The 15,812-nt window shown below is 40.7% G+C and overlaps 1 long non-coding RNA gene across 1 annotated transcript; it reads left to right on the top strand.

Annotated features, from left to right (window-relative positions):
* Positions 1-15,812, top strand: LOC140601197 (uncharacterized). Its single transcript, XR_012004250.1, has 2 exons — positions 1-886; positions 15,479-15,812. It is a non-coding gene; the product is annotated as an uncharacterized lncRNA (long non-coding RNA).

Here is a 15,812-nt window from a genome sequence, read left to right as displayed (position 1 = left end):
ATCTTAAATGTCATTTAGACTTATTGTCAATATGCACAGTATTATTTTGAAATTATTTGATAAAAAGCAGGACCAAAAAAATAATTATGCTAATGTTAGGAGCTAAAATTTTCAGTGTTAAAGAGGCTAGGTATAAATTGAAGGAAGTCAAGGGAAAAGTTGAAAACTGAAAATTTGTATTGGAAACCAAAAAAAAACTGTAGTATTTATTGTGACTACGTTTACAACAAAATAACACTAAAGCCATGTTTTTCTCTTCTGGGTGTGTTGGTTCTCCAGTACCTATGACTAGCTTTTTAAGGAGTTCTTCCTGCAACAATGGCAGAGATTAGAATATGCCCTGTGAAAATTAATGAAAGGAAATCTCCTTTAGAATGGAGGCCCTCAGGGTGAGCTCTCATGCCCTGTCACTTATCAATTAGACACCCAAGGGAAGAGAGGGACCTTGCACATGAATACTGCTTTATTATTCCAGCGGGAGGAAGAAAGGCTTTTTCCTTCCCTGGCAACAGCCCAGCCAATGAGAGACTGCCACAACTCAGCCATTGAAAAGCCACTATACTTTGAACTCCCAGTTTATTCCAATGGACTTTCTGTTTATAACTTCCAACTCCCCCATTTCCTCTATAAAAGAGCATTCCTCTCTTCTGTTGGAGTGACTTACCTATAGTTCTGTAGGAGAGTGATTTCTCTGCTCTTCCTGAATAAACTCATTTTTGCTGGTAAAATAAATGACAGTTTTGTTTATAAAGGTTCATGTTACTTGGTGATCAGAAGTGGGATGCAAAGAAGACCCCCAACAACTACCAGACTTCTGAACAAACAGGCCTGCACCCACAGAGCCAGTTGGGCTCCTATTGCTTTCTGGCTGACCCTCGAGTTTGAGGTAAGTTTTCTCCTGGATTTTGAGCTCTGTGCTTTGTGTTTGTACTATCTGGGCATTATTAGGATGTTTTCAGGTCTTGTTTGTTTTTTCTCTGCAAGTGCTTGTTTAGCTTTTAGTTGCACTTTTTGGGGACTGTTCCTGTTCCCATTGGAACTGTGCCTGTTGGACCCATGCTTCCATCAGACTCCTGTTTGGAACCAGACTGTCCCTATTGGAACTGTACTGGACTTTAGTCTGATTCCTTCTGGAACCAGGCTGTTCCTGATGAAACCATGCTGTTGAGTAAGTTTTCTCGTTGCCCTAGAGAAAAATCTCTGAGAAATGGAATCACAGTCATCAAGATGCTTTGAGGGTGCTGCCCACCCCCCTGCCCTTACTGGGACTCTGGCTGGTTTTGTTTTATTTTATAAGATTTTTATTTATTCATGAGAGGTACAGAGAGAGTGGCAGAGACATAGGCAGAGGGAGAAGCAGGGTCCTTGTGGGGAGCCTGACGCAGGACTCGATCCCAGGACCCTGGGATCACGACCTGAGGCAAAGGCAGCCGTTCAACCCCTGAGCCACCTAGGCATCCTTCTGGCTGGTTTTATGTTTAAAAACTATGGTCCCTCTGCATGTACATTTATAACTAAATGGACTAACTTAACCAAAAGTAATTTAGTACATTAATGGCCATTATGGGGAACTTTTCATCTCTTCAAGCTTATTTTATTTATTTATTTATTTATTTATTTATTTATTTATTTATTTATTTATTTAAAAGATTGTATTTATTTATTCAGAGAGACACAGGCAGAGGGAGAAGCAGGCTCCATGCAGGGAGCCCGATGTGGGACTTGATCCCGGGTCTCCAGGATCACACCCCAGGCTGCAGGTGGCGCTTAACTGCTGCGCCACCAGAGCTGCCCTCTTCAAACTTATTTTAAAATTAAAAATTAAATTAGGGCAGCCCGGGTGGCTCAGTGGTTTAGCGCCACCTTCGGCTCAGGGCCTGATCCTGGAGATCTGGGATCGAGTCCCACATCAGGCTCCCTGCATGGAGCCTGCTTCTCCCTCTGTCTGTGTCTCTGCCTCTCTCTCTCTTTCTGTGTGTCTCTCATAAATAAATAATAAAATCTTTAAAAAAATAAAATAAATAAAATAAAATAAAAATTAAATTAGAGAGCCATGGCTCTTCAAAAGAAAAAAAAAGAAAAAAAAGATAAAAAAAGAATGGGATGCCCATTTTAAAGGTGACAGAGTATGCAGTTAGACATAAGCTGAAGTCAAATATGGTGATAAGTAGGTTACACATTAGAAGCCTGGGGGTAGGGCAGCCCAGGTAGCTCAGCGGTTTAGCACGGGCCTTCAGCCCAGGGCCTGATCCTGGAGACCAGGGGTCGAGTCCCAGGTCGGGCTCCCTGCAGGGAGCCTGCCCTCCCTCTGCCTGTGTCTCTGCCACGGGCCTTCTCTCTCTCTCTCTCTCTCATGAATGAATGAATGAATGAATGAATAAATAAATAAATAAATAAAATCTTTAAAAAAACAAAAAGAACTTAAAAAAAAGAAGAAGCCTAGGGGTACAACATCCTGACTTTGTGGCTGCCAAGACCCCTCAGCATCCTTGCCTTGTGGCTTCCAAGACGATGGAGCTAACAGGTCAAGAGCCACAGATGCAGAGCATGCTTGCTCCTCTTCCACCTCTACCACTGCCCCCTCTCCCTGCCCCAGGGTAACCTATAGCTTTATTGTAATATATTCACATTGTGGTTACAACCTCACCCCTGTGGGGTAGGATGGCCATAAAAGTTCCAGCAAGAACTGCATAGGACAAACCCCCCCCCCCCCAACCAGTAGGTGGTGTCCCTTAGATGGCCCTATCTATGACCTATAACCTATGCATACGTAAAAAGAAAAGACACCCCTAACCCCTGTGCACCTGCCACCTCTGGGCCTGCCCATGCCACCCAGGCATCCCTATGTGATTGTTTTTGTTTCTCTCTCTCTCTCTCTTTTTTTTTTAAAGATTTATTTATTTTTTTATTCATGAGAGACATGGGGAGGGGGGGCGGTGCAGAGACACAGGCAGAGGGAGAAGCAGGCTCCATACAGGGAGCCCAACATGGGACTCAATCCTTGGTCTCCAGGATCAGGCCCTGGGCTGAAGGCAGCCCTAAACTGCTGAGCCACCCGGGCTGCCCCTCTCTCTTTTTTTTAGATTTCACAAAGAGGAGAGATCATTACTGTATTTACCTTCTCTGACTTATTTCGCTTAGCATAATGTTCTTGAGGTCCATTCATGTTATTGCAAATGGCAAGATTTCCATTTGAAACAAAACATAACAGGGATCCCTGGGTGGCGCAGTGGTTTGGCTCCTGCCTTTGGCCCAGGGCGCGATCCTGGAGACCTGGGATCGAATCCCACGTCGGGCTCCTGGTGCATGGAGCCTGCTTCTCCCTTTGCCTTTGTCTCTGCCTCTCTCTCTCTCTCTCTGTGACTATCATAAATAAATAAAAATTAAAAAAAAATAAAACAAAACAATCTAATTAGAAGATGGGCAGGAGATCTGAATAGACATTTTTCTAAAGAAGATAGATGGCCAACAGGTACAAGAAAAGATGCTCTGTATCATTAATCATCAGAGAAATGCAAATCAAAACCACAATGAACTATCACCTTACATCTGTTAGAATGGCTATCATCACAGGACAAGAAACAGCAAATGTTAATAAACAGAGTGAGGATGGGGAGCCCTGGTGGCTCAGCAGTTTAGTGCCACCTTCAGCCCAGGGCCTGATCCTGGGGACCTGGGATTGAGTCCCATGTCAGGCTCCCTGCATGGAGCCTGCTTCTCTCTCTCTCTGTGTCTCATGAATAAATGAATAAAATCTTAAAAAAATAAAAAAGCCTAAACAGAGTGAGGATATAGAGAAAAGATTTCCATCCTTTTTTTTTAATGGTTGAATAATATTTATCCATTCATTCATCTACGGACATTGACGTTGTTACCATATCTTGGCTATTGTAAATAATGTTGCAATGAACATGGGGGTGCATATATCTTTTCAAGTTAGTGTTTTTGTTTCCTTTGCATAAATATCCAGAAGTGGAATTGCTGGATCATTTTTAATGATTTAAATTATTAAAATATTTATTATAAAATATTAAAATATTTTTAATATTTTGAGAGACCCTCATACTGTTTTCTATAGTGGTCTCACCAATTTAGATTTCTACCAACAGTGCACAAGGGTTCTCTTTTCTCTACATCCTCACTCTTTTTATTAACACTTGGCTGTTTCTTGTCCTGTGATGATAGCCATTCTAACAGATGTGAGGTGATAGTTCATTGTGGTTTTGATTTGCATTTCTCTGATGATTAATGATACAGAGTATCTTTTCTTGTACCTTTTGGCCATCTATACCTCTTCTTTAGAAAAATGTCTATTCAGATCTCCTGCCCATCTTTTAATTAGATTTTTTAAAAGAGTTTAGGGCAGCCCCGGTGGCGCAGCGGTTTGGCGCCGCCTGCAGCCCAGGGCGTGATCTTGGAGACCCTGGATCGAGTCCCACATCAGGCTCTCTGCATGGAGCCTGCTTTTCCCTCTGCCGGTGTCTCTGCCTCTCTCTCTCTCTCTCTCTCTCTCTCTCTCTCTCTCTGTGTCTCTCATGAATAAATAAAATCTTTTTTTTAAAAAAAGAGACACAGAGAGAGAGAGAGAGAGAGAGAGGCAGAGACACCGGCAGAGGGAAAAGCAGGCTGTGTGCAAGGAGCCTGATGTGGAACTCAAACCCGGGAATCTGGGATCATGCCCTAAGCCAAAGGCACTCAACCGCGAGCCACCCAGGTGTCCCTGTTGTTTTGTTGGTTTTATTGCTAATGAGTTGTATGAGTTCTTTATATGTTTTGGATATTAACCCCTTATCAGATATATGATTTGCAACTATTTTTTTTTTCATTCATTAGATTGCCTTTTCATTTTGTTGATGGCTTCCTTTGCATGTAGAAGCCTTTTAGTTTGATGTAGTCCTACCTGTTTTGGTTTTTGTTTTTGGCTTTTAAAGTTTTAATTTTAATTCCAGGTAGTTAACATACAGTATTATATTAGTTTCAGGTGTACAATATAGTGATTCAGTACTATATGTACAATATAGTGATTCAGTACTTCCATACATCACCCAGTGCTCATTACAAGTGCCCTCCTTGATCCCCATCATCTATTTAACCCATACCCTTATCCACCTCCCTCTGGTAACCATCAGTTTGTTGTCTATAATTAAGAGTCTTTCTTGATTTGCCTCTCTCTTTCTCTTTTCCCTATGCTCATCTGTTTTGTTTCTTAAATTCCACTTATGAGTGAAATCATATGGTATTTGTCTTTCTCTGACTTTCTTCGCTTAGCATTATACTCTCTAGCTCCATTTTCTTGCAAATGACAAAATTTTATTCCATTGTGTGTGTGTGTATATATATATATATATATATATATACACACATATATATATATATATATATCACACCTTTATCTGTTCATCAATCAATGGACACTTGGGCTGCTTTCATTCTATCGTAATAATACTGCCATAAACATGAGAGTGCATGTATCCCTTTGAATTAGTGTTTCTGTATTCTTTGTGTAGATACCCAGTAGTGCAATTGCTGGATCATCGGGAAGTTCTATCTTTAACTTTTTGAGGAAATTCTAGACTTTTTTCCAGTCTGCATTCCTACTAGCAGTGCACAAGTGTAACTTTTTTCCATATCCCCACCAATTCCTTCTGTTTCCTGTGTTGTTGATTTTAGCTACTCTGATAGGTGTGAGGTGAAAATTCATTGTGGTTTTGAGTTGCATTTCCCTGATGATGAGTGATGTTAAGTAATTTTTTTTCATGAGTCTATTGGACATCCGTATGTCTTCTTTGGAGAAATATCTGTTTATGGCTTCTGCCCATTTTTAAATAGGATTATTTGGTTTTGGGTATTGAGTTTTGTAAGTTTTTAAATGTATTTTGGATATTAACCTTTGTAAATATGTCATTTGCAAATATCTCCTCCTATTCTGTAGGTTGCTGTTTAGTTTTATTGATTGTTTCCTTTGCTGTACAGCTTTTCATTTTGATGTGATCCCAATAGTTTATTTTTCCTTTATTTCCCTTGCCTCAGGAAACACCTAGGAAAAAGTTGCTATGGCCAATGTCAAAGAGGTTATAGCCTATGTTCTCTTCTAGGATTTTATGGTTTTAGGTCTCCCATTTAGGTCTTTAATCCATTTTGCATTTATTTTTGTGTATGGCATAAGAAAGCAGTCTAGTTTCTTCTACATTATTCGGCCCATTTTTCCTAACACCATTTGTTGAAGAGACAGACTGTCTCTTTTTTCCCATTGGATATCTTTTCTGCTTTGTTGAAGATTAATTGACCATAGAGTTATGGATGTAGTCCTACCTGTTTTTTGCTTTTGAAAGAGGGACCTGGTTAAATACACTTGTGATATATCTACAACAATGTATAATATGCAGGTGTAAAAGTAAATGAAAATTTCTTCATATACTGATGTGAAAAATTGAATGAAAAAGGCAAAGTGAAGAATAGGAAACAAGTATATACTGTTACCTTTTGTACGATACAAAGGGAGAATAAAATATATTAAGTACTAGAAAAATTCCCAATAAATTATAAAACTAGTTAACTCTATAGAGGTGGGAGAGGGGAGTTCGGATGGAAGTATATATACACAGAGTGTACCTTTTTGAATTGATTTTTAAAAGCTATGTTAGTGTATTCTCAATTCAAAAATAAGATACATTCTTAAATGAATACATAAATGTACTAGGAAAAAAATTCAGATCATATCTGAATTTAAATATTCGCAGAGCTGCTTGGCATTTTAGCATTTGTATCATTAAACAAACTAATGTTTAAGAACTACATTTAGTTTTTGCTATTTAATTTTATTTAGCTTTGAATCTTTCAAGAAAAATGCCTCTTTGGGAATTCTTCATGTCTCACAAATCATCCTTGTGACTTATAGGAAGAACATCAACTTTGCCAGCTCAAAAGTTCATGAGGAGGAAAACTTTAAAATTATGTAAAGAACATATCCATGCTGAAACAACTTTGACCCAGATATAACAAAGAATATAGACTGTGAATAAAAGGAGAAAGTTTCAGAAAAAAAATGAGACATCCTAAACCCATTATGTTCTTACTAATCAAATTACAGAACAACAGACTTTATAAAAATATTTCAAGAATGTAGTTCCTTCGACTTTTTTTTTTTAAAGATTTTATTTATTTATTCATGAGAGACACAGAGAGATAGAAGCAGAGACACAGGCAGAGGGAGAAGCAGGCTCCATGCAGGGAGCCTGATGTGGTACTTGATCCCGGATCTCCAGGATCGTGCCCTAGGCTGAAGGCAGCGCTAAACCCTTGAGCCACCCAGGCTGCCCTGACTTTTGAGATAAAACATTGAAACAGAAAGCGGACAAAATTATTGCTGTAGACTGCCAACTATTTTTTAGTGGTGGAGATGAAGGATTTTTGACATTTGATGATACAAATTTCCTTCTATAAAATATGTTACTAAAAACAATTTTTACAGTTAAAGTCTGCTGTATATATGAAGGCTAATGATATTATTAAATACGCTACTTCTGTATTCTGTACCTCAGACACTTGAATATGCAGAAGCCTTTTAAAAAATAAAATAGCATCATGGATTGTTGGCAATAAACAGAGTAGACCTTTTCCATATTCTCCACTCAAAGCACACTATGTGTTACACATAAAACTTTGGAACTGTTTTGTCAAGTACTTATACAAGATGTTTAAACAAGGTAAAATAGTTTTAACATTAAGAAGGCTGTTTAGGGATCCCTGGGTGGCCCAGGGCGCGATCCTGGAGACTCGGGATCGAATCCCACATCGGGCTCCCGGTGCATGGAGCCTGCTTCTCCCTCTGCCTATGTCTCTGCCTCTCTCTCTCTCTCTCTCTCTCTCTCTGTGACTATAATAAATAAATAAATAAATAAATAAATAAATAAATAAATAAAAAAGAAGGCTGTTTGACCAAAAGAAAGCCTTGACATTTTATTTTGCAAATAACAATAGCAGCATAGGAGGTCTTGCTAACAATCACAGCAGCTTGAAGATAAAGGAGTTAATCTGCTGGAAACTGCTGAAGAAGTAATCAACTTTAGTCTTCACTTCCATATGTGAAACTTGCTGTTGGAGTGGGATTTTACAAGTAAACAAGAGCGGGGAGGAGGCCGGAATAAACCATGTGATGATGGATTCACATTGTAGACATAAATATGAACTTGTTTAGAATAGACAAATCATTGTAGATAGTCTGCCCTCTGAAAGGATCAAGAAGCAGACACCCCAGTAGCAATGAGCATATGCAGTGCCCAGATCTTCGTTTCTCATACTATTCACCAATAAAAAGAACCAGGGCTTCTTGGGAAAATGGCTGATTCTAAAACTGGTGTAGGAAATAGTGTGGAACAACTTGTAGCGACCGACAGTGAAAAAGTGCTTATAAACACCTAAAATGAGTATGTCAGAGAGACACAGGAGGCAACTGAAAGTGCTCTTGGTGGCCAAAGCAAGACAAATTGAGCAGTAAAACCAAGTAGTATTAGATTGTAACCCAAAGTATAAAATAATTATACATGAGTCTTCATGTTATAAATAAATGATTAAATAAACAAGAATAAATGTAGGCGAATAGACAAATCTCCCATACAGAAGAACTCCAAACAACCTATGTAGATACCTCAAGGGAGTATTTATGCTCCATCTTATACTTCACCTCAAGATGGCAGAGCAACACTCCCCACTTAGGAGTGGGCTGGGCATGGTGAATTTCATCCAAATTGTATAGTACACAAAGGGGTAAAAACGTAACATAGAGGAGAAATGGACAAAAACTACCTCAGCCTGGAGATCAGGTCAACAACAGTGATGAATCATGTAGATAACATGTACCCTTGGTATGATGTGATAGGGATGTTACTTTACTCTGTGGTCTTCCTCTTCAAAACCCATAATCCTAGTCTAATCATAAGAAGGACATCAGACAAACCCAAATTGAGGACATTTAACCCAATATTTGGCTACTACTCCTCAAAAATGTCAAGGTTATCAAAAACAAGGACAGCCTGAGTAACTTTTATCATCAAAAAGACACTAAGAAGACATAGTGACTAAATGTAATATGATATCTTGGGTGGGATCCTGGAACAGTAAAAGAATATTAGGTAAAAACTAAGGGAATCTGAATACAGTGTTGACTTTAGGAAAGAGTAATAATTTGCTTATTAGCTGCGAGCAAATGTACCACACTAGGTGCAAAATATTGATAATAGGGGAAGCTGGAAACTGGATGTGGATCTTCACAGTTTTTCTGTAAATCTAAAACTATTCGGGATCCCTGGGTGGCGCAGCAGTTTGGCGCCTGCCTTTGGCCCAGGGCGCGATCCTGGAGACCCGGGATCGAATCCCACGTTGGGCTCCCGGTGCATGGAGCCTGCTTCTCCCTCTGCCTATGTCTCTGCCTCTCTCTCTCTCTCTCTCTCTCTCTCTGTGTGTGACTATCATAAATAAAATTAAAAAAAAATAAAAAATAAAACTATTCTAAAAAAATGATGATCCACTTATTAACTCAAATTTTCTTTTAAAAAAGTTAACCTGAATTTAGGTAGATATGTTCTTATGTCTGCAGTTTACTTTAAAATGCATCCAAAAAGGGATGCCTGGGTGGCTCAGTCGGTTGAGTGTCTGGTTCTTGGTTTTGGCTCAGGTCATGATCTCAGAGTCATGAGACTGAGCTCAGTGTTAGGCTACAGGCTCAGTGGGGAGTCTGCTTGAGGTTCTTTCCCTCTGCCCCTGCCTCTACTCATGCTCACGTGTGCTCTCTCTTTCAAATAAATAAATAAATAAATAAATAAATAAATAAATAAATAAATATTCGGCGTCCCCCTCCCCAGTTCCATCTAAAATAGCATTTTAATTTAACAATTCCATTTCAAAAGAAAATGCTCAGGAAAAAAGTCAACTAGGGGCACATGGGTCGCTCAGTGGATTAAGTGTTTTCCTTTGGCTCAGGTTATGATGGTCCTGGGATCGAGCCCCACATCTGGCTCTCTGCTTAGCAGGGAACCTGCTACTACTTCTCCCACTGCCTTTGCTCCCCCTGCTTGTGCTCTCTCCTTCTCTTCCAAATAAATAAATAAATAAAATGTTAAAAAAAAAAAGTAAAAAAAGAAATAAATGGAATTGTTTTCTTAGTTTTCTTTTTGGACTGTTTGTTGCTAGTATATAAAGATACAACTGATTTTTATGTATTGATCTTGTATCCATTCAGTTATTAGCTATAACATTTGTGTATATGTGTGCTCAAAGAAGAAATATAAATCCATTCATGAAACGATAGCGAGAGCACTGTGCATCAACAGAACTCTGCTCAGAGGAAAATTTATATTGCTAAATATTTTTAATTAGAAAGCAAAAAAGAGGGGGATCCCTGGGTGGCTCAGCGGTTTAGCACCTGCCTTCGGGGCAGGGCATGATCCTGGAGTCCCGGGATCGAGTCCCACATCGGGGTCCCTGCATGGAGCCTGCTTCTCCCTCTGCCTGTGTCTCTGCCTCTCTCTCTCTCGTGAATAAATAAATAAAATCTTTAAAAAGTAAAAATAAAAAAATAAAGCTTTAAAAAGAAAAGAAAGCAAAAAAGACAAAAAAAGAAATGGATCAAGGTTATCAAGTAACCTTATGTGTTAAGGATCTTTGCAAAAACTGGAAATCAATTTAGACAAAACTAAAAAAATATTTTTTTTCATAGCCCTGAAAGAGAAAGCTAAAAAGTAGGTCCAAAAAGGGCAGAAACCCTAGGTGGCTCTGGGGTTGCTTTATCATCAAACAGGGTAACAACATCAGGTAACAGAAAGCAATGAATTAGTTACAGAATGAATCAGCTACAGCTGTTTTCGGCCTTATCATTTTGCTTAAGATTTAGTTGCTATGGAGAGACCATAAAATTAGCCTAGGTCAGATTTCATTTCTATTTTTAAGTCTGGAAAAGTTTTGTGCATCTTCAATGATGGCTACACCAAACCCATGGCCAACAGGGAATAGTTCCACAGGAACAGCTGGGGTATTTAATCAGAAGAAGGGGCAATGAGTGGATACAGAGTGGCAAAAATGAGTCATTCATTACACACTTTTGGCAGCTAGATTTTTTTTTTTTTAAGATTTTTTGTTTACTTGAGAGAGAGAGTATACACAGAGGGAGAAGGAGAAGCAGGCTCCTGGCTGAGCAGGGGATGATCTCAAGGCCGTGGGATCATGACCTGAGTCGAAGGCAGATGCTTAACTGACTGAGCCACCCAGGTGCCCCTAGAAACTAGTTTTTGTGAGGCTGTTCACTACAGCATTTGTCTATAGTACCAAAAATTATGAGTGCTTAATATTAACTGAACAGTTAAATAAAGTATAGCACATTTAAGATGGTCTATGATGCAGCCATTTCCATATGGAAGAATTAAATACAAAGTGTACAGAGTCTATGAGTTAAATTCAATTTTTTTTTAAATTCAGTTTTAAAAGTTTTATGTATGCATATAACCGGCACCTGAAGAGAATGCCCAAAAATGTGATGTGTGTGAGTGTGTATATCTACATCCTAACACCTGAACTTGTGAATGTGACCTTATTTGGCAAGGAGACGTAAATTAGTGATCTTGAGATGAGATCATCTTAGATTATCCTCATGGGTCCTAAATCCAATGACCAATGTCCTTGTAAGAGGCAGAAGAGAAGACACAAACTGCAGAGAAGGCCACGGCCATGTGAAGACAGAGATAAAAGAAGCCACAGGCCAAGAAATGTCTAAAGCCACCAGAATCTGGAAGAGGCAAGAAATGAAACTCTTTCAGAGCCTTTGAAGCGAATATAGCCTTCCTGACACCTTGATTTTAGACTTTTGCTTGCCATAACTATGAGAGAATAAATTTCTGTTGTTTTAAGCCACCCAGTTTGTGGTCATTTGTTACAGCAGCCTGAGGATATGCACACGCACGGATATGCACCCACACAAATAACAGTAAGCTCTCTATAGATAGATACATAGAGCCAATATATAAAATATATTTCCCCAAATTGCCGTATTTTCCTACAACCAAGCTTGTGTGTGTGTGTGTGTGTGTGTGTGTGTGTGTGTGTGGTTTAAAAAGATTTTATTTACTTATTCATGAGAGACACAAAGCGAGAGGCAGAGACAGAGGCAGAGCCGGATGGGGAACTCAGTCCTGGGACTCCAGGATCACGCCCTGGGCAGAAGGCAGGCGCTAAACCTCTGAGCCACCCAGGCGTCCCAAGCTTATTGTTTTAAAATGTGGGTATAAGGAAGGCTAAATTTCACGTCAGGCAAAATTTATTCTCACAGGCAGTTCCCCAGGGGAATGCGAGCTACTGTGACTCAGGAAACCCCTCTAGCCCCATCTCCCATTGACTTGCTACTTTGAATGCCCCGCTCTTCAGGGGTCTTTCCACTTCCTTCAGGTACAGAGGTCCCCTTCCCCTCCAATCTGCTGGGTTGCTTTACCCCACTTCACTTTTACAGAAGATCACATCCCTACCGATTTCCGCTAACCGAAGGAAATCTGAAGAGGATTTTTGCTTTTAGGAACTGGTTGGTGATCGCTTCTTTGCTTTATGCCATCTCGGTTTAGGAAAGGGATTGTAGGAGAGCACAAACCGTACTCTGGGAAAGCAGGGAAGCTATTCCCTTCCCCCACCCCATCCCTTTGCTTTGCTGTACCGCCTGGGTGGATTTGGGACCAGGTCACCGTCCTCCGCTGCCGCCTCTGTTCCGCCCGGGTCTGACCCCAGCACTCGCATCCCCCGACCCCCACTTGTCAGGGAAGGAGGAACCAGACAATTACAGAGAGGGCTTATTACCGCCTTCCGAGGGCTCCCAACACGCGTGGAGGGAAACATCCCTCACTCCCGTGTGAATTCTGCTGCCGTTCGTGGTGACTTTTCTATTCTGTAAGGGCTGAGGTGGGAATTAAAGTCATCAGTTTTTGTTGGTAGGGTGGGAGTGGGGGGAACGCCGGGCAGTGAAAGCACAGGCCACCTTATTTTTGCAAACCGAGCCACAGAAGGTGTTGTCCTCGGTATTCTCGCTGCCCAGTATCATCAGATCACACAACAAAGCAGGTGCCATCCAATCAGGAGGCTTCTGGAAAGAGGAGCTCTCTTGGGAGTCGCCGCAGGTGGAGGACCACCTGCAAGGGCACCACGAATCCCAGGTAGGGTTTACGACCGGCTGTCCAGCCGCCGCCAGGTGGCGCCAAAGCGCAGCCGAGAGCGGGCGGGGGTGGGGTGGGGTAGGGTGGGGTGGGATTCGTGTCCTGCAGCCTCAGGCTGGAGAAGCCCGGAGGCCTGAGGATTAGACGCTGCATGGGTCTCATGATAAGGGGCCCTGCCCTCTGCCCTTTCCCCAACCTCCAGTTAGGGACGTGAAGTTAAAAAGTACGGATCCCTGGGTGGCGCAGCGGGCGCGATCCTGGAGACCCGGGATCGAATCCCACTTCGGGCTCCTGGTGCATGAAGCCTGCTTCTCCCTCTGCCTCTGCCTCTCTCTCTCTCTCTCTCTCTCTGTTTCTCTCATGAATAAATAAATATAATCCTTAAAAAAAAAAAAAAAGATTGCATCAGAACTGGAGGACCTGAGGACGGCAAGGTCTCACAAAGGTGGCTGGGAGAGGGCCGGAGAATGGAAGTGGCTTTGGGGTTCCAAGCCTGGAAATGAGGAAAATGAGCCATGAAGCTAAGTCTGCATTAGCCCTGGCAGGGGACAGGCCTGGGGGGAGAAGACACCTCAAGGATGCCACAGTGAGCAGGAAATGACCTACAGAGCCTTCAGATGACCTTCCCTTTATGCTGCAAAGTTTCCCTCTGGCTTAGATGCAACCTGCTGCGGGAAGGTGGGAAGGGGGAAACCCTCGTTGACCGGGGAAAATCCTGAAAAAACAGAAATGAGTTTGCCTGGAAGTGACTAATATTTGTAGGTGGTTGGTGGATTTTATTGTTTTAATGGCCATTAGGAGTAATAGATACTCAGAAAAGAGGACAAGTTTTGTAACAGAAAAATAAAGTTACATTTTGTTTTACCAGAGGGAGATCTTGGCCCATGAAATGCACATCAGCTACAAATATTCGTAAATATTGATTGCATATAAGAAACCCTCATAAATTCCCAAAGCAGAAATTGTACTGACTATATTCTGTAGCCACATTATAGCTAATAACTATGTTGAAGCAAGACAAGAAAACTCACCCACTTTAGAAATCATAAAAGGGAGGGAAGTTATCCTAAACAGTAGTAGAGGCATTGAGAAATCAAGATTAGAATACCAGAATCTTTAGAAAAAGAGTAAGAAAAAACAACTTATTAATGCTAAGGTATAGGGACAAAGCTGTGTTTCCAGATATAAACTCAGAGTTATATATGCTCTTGTTAGCTAAGACATAGAGAATTTAATCAACTGAATACTTCGAATTTTAGAAAAACAAAAAACCCTTAAGAGTAAAGAACTGCAGAATTAAATTAATTAGGAAAAAGAGTAAAGCTAGTTATTTTTAAAAAACTAGTAGACTTACACTAAGAGAAAATGCAAAATATACATCTCTTACTTACCTTGTCCTTCAGAAAGTACTGAGCAGAGAGCTCTACCTTTCCTCCAATTTGCCCACTGTGCACCCCCAAGGTGGGTCACAATACACCCTCCCTTGTAGGTTAGAGCCCACTGCCGCAAGATCTGACATAACTTTCAAAATCCTGATGTTCCCACACCTTTGTAACCAGGATGAAATTGGGAACTTCCTTTCTGAGGATGACAGCAGATTGATATGAGCCACTGACCAGTTGTAAAGCACTTATACCTGTGTGTGTGTGTGTTCAAGTGTAAGGGTGTGCATAGGTGCGTGTATACAAATATGGGTATACAAGTATGGGTGTGTTGTACAAGTGTAGGGGTGCGTGTACAGTGTGGTGTGGATATACAAGTGTGGGTATGGGTGTGTATAAGTGTGGGGGTGTGTGTACAAGTGTGGAGGTATGTTGTTTTCTTTCAATCCTTGAATTATGCTGAATTATTGAATCCAGATGGTCTTTTAGCGTCCAATCCCAAAACAGAAGTGTATTTTTTATGTGCTATACAACCACTGATAGACATGTATTATAAATCAAGGATTTCAATGAATTCAAATTGTGTACCTCAAAGGAACTACCAGAAAGGAACTACTTTGATTTTCTTGTTCACCTATATCAATTATCTGTAATAACAACTCCATATTCCAGGGACTCAGTGCCAAACAATCATTATCTCAGTTAACCTTTCACTATGTAGGACATGGTATTATCATTCCTATCAATAGATAGGGCTCAGAAGGGTTAAAGTGATTTGCTCTGCATCACACACCTAACCCAATGCTGACCCTCAGTGAACATATTTTTTCCTTTGGTGAGAAAGTATTTTTTTCTCCATTCTTGTTGTATGCATATAAAAATAATATTTATGTCTGCCTTGGTCTTTTGCAGCTCTTCATGTGACCCAAATCAGGAGTCCCCCATATAACCAGAGCATGGGACACTGTGATGTGATATGACCTCTGTAAGGTGGCTGCGGAACCTGAAGGTTTTTTACTTGCATAAAGTCCAGACCCTTTCTTGCCCTGCAAGAATCTGCCCAGGTGGAAGATCTCCTTGTCTCTAATCTGGCCTCACAATCTGCATTTCATCATTCTGCTGCGCTGCTTCTCACAAGTGAGCAAACTTGGCACTGGCTTGCATTAAAACACTGTTGTTGCTAATACCCAAAGGTTTTTCTGTACTTGAATCCTATTCAAGATATAGAAAATAACTACCTTCCTTA

Source organism: Canis lupus, chromosome 12 (genome assembly GCF_048164855.1).
Source record: "Canis lupus baileyi chromosome 12, mCanLup2.hap1, whole genome shotgun sequence".
Taxonomy (NCBI): domain Eukaryota; kingdom Metazoa; phylum Chordata; class Mammalia; order Carnivora; family Canidae; genus Canis; species Canis lupus.
The sequence above is the reverse complement of the archived record's forward strand: the minus strand, read 5'-3'. Positions and strand labels throughout refer to the sequence as shown.